A 1,818-nucleotide genomic window follows, 5' to 3' on the forward strand; every position below is an offset into this window, starting at 1 on the left:
ATAAGCGACTTGAAACTATGTAAAAAAATATTTTCAAAAAAATGTACACTTTCTGAAATAATGAGTGTTCTATGATAAAAGAATCCACCCAGTATAAAAGTCGCGCTTGTAGGTCGGTCAAAATAAGATAGAAATATCTTAAACCGTGGTCAAAATCTTAGATCATAATATAAGATAAGGATTTTTGACAAGGCTTGTCCTTTTGGCGGTCTCTTTCGAAGACGTTTGAAAGTCGAGTTAGAGTATCTAGAAATTTTCTCTCACGCCCATGAAAATCGGTAATTAAACGGAACTGATAGTTGATACTCTCCAGTCTGTGTTTTTACCAAAGTCGAAAAGCATAAATCTGAAAGCCGTGTTTGTTGAGTGTCTTAAAGCAAGTCAGTCACCTCAACTCTCAAGTGAAAAACGATGAACGTTCACCTTGTGGGCTGTTGTGGGCTATACCTCTTTATACACAGTCACACTGCAGTAGTGCAGTGCGTTCATTTTGTATGGAAAAATAGAAAATGGTGATACGTTCCGAGTATTTCAAATGTATATTTATATAGTTTTTATTATATCTATACGACTATATACGTTGTTATTCTAGTGAAACTAATTCTAATGCAACTAATCAAAGCAAACATGTTTTACATTTAAAGTATTTGAAGCAATTGAAGCTAATCATCTGTCCGAGGATTTTTTAGTTTTAACCTATGTTTATTTCAGGGCTTTTATTTCCTAGTACTATTATCTATATAGGTCTATACATGATGGAAATAAAGTATAAACTATAAAGTTACTTCTATCATGGGTTGTTCCTTGTTATTTGATTTGTGGATTGAAACGACGTATTAAATATATTATACGTGAACACGAGATGTGTATCTGTGCAGGTATTGGAAAAAAAAATCCCCAGTATAATGCTATTGGGGATCGACTATCGATATAAATAATTTTACAAATTATACATACAGTAGAAATAAAATTAATATTGTATATTAGGTACTGCTGTGTTAAAAATGTACTCTAAAAATATTACCTATCTAACTATAAATATATTATGAAAAAAATGTATGCCACAATACTGAGGCTTATAATAATAATAATTGTATACAAATTAAAATGTAAATGACATAAGTGATGGTAATATTGGTAGTATATATATTATATAATAATTAATATGTGATTATATTATATAGGTACCTAGTTAGTCGCGTTTAATTATAATCGCGATACCAAGGGTTATAAGTTATAACAATAATAAAAATAATAGCAATGATTAAATATAAATTATTTATAAAAATTATTTTATAAATTATATAGCACAAATGAAATTTATTGCATATTATTTTTAAAAAATTGACTTATACCAGCTATATAAATATTATATATATAAAAATAAAATTATGCTACGATACCGGATACCGAGTTTAAGTAAAAATAATATACGTAATGAGTAATGACTAATGATAAAATATGATTTATAGTCAATTAAAAAAGAACATTTTTAAAATATATATGTTTTAGATTCTGATCGGAGTGATGAGTGTATTGATTTTACAATGATGTGTGTTTTTATTCTTTTTTATTTGTGACCGTGTAACTTAACGATAAGTAGTCGATATAATGATTTGATTTTAAACTTCAGTATCTTGTTTGATGGTAAAGTGAATATAATTAGTTGGTGCATTGGGGAGGTATATTCCCTTATTCCCAAATCCCATAAGTGTTCAAAAGCGCCGAGAAAAACAAAATAAAAAAGGTGGGTAAGTGGATGTCGCTCTGCTGTACAGTAGCTGGTTACAAGTGGGTCACTGTATAATGGATAGTATT

At 28.8% G+C, this 1,818-nt stretch overlaps 1 protein-coding gene across 1 annotated transcript in view; it reads left to right on the plus strand.

Annotated features, from left to right (window-relative positions):
* Positions 1 to 1,818, plus strand: part of LOC100160198 (bestrophin-2-like) — a 13,637-nt gene that overhangs the window by 1,332 nt on the left and 10,487 nt on the right. The window lies entirely within an intron of this gene.

Source organism: Acyrthosiphon pisum, chromosome A1, assembly GCF_005508785.2.
Source record: "Acyrthosiphon pisum isolate AL4f chromosome A1, pea_aphid_22Mar2018_4r6ur, whole genome shotgun sequence".
Taxonomy (NCBI): Eukaryota; Metazoa; Arthropoda; class Insecta; order Hemiptera; family Aphididae; genus Acyrthosiphon; species Acyrthosiphon pisum.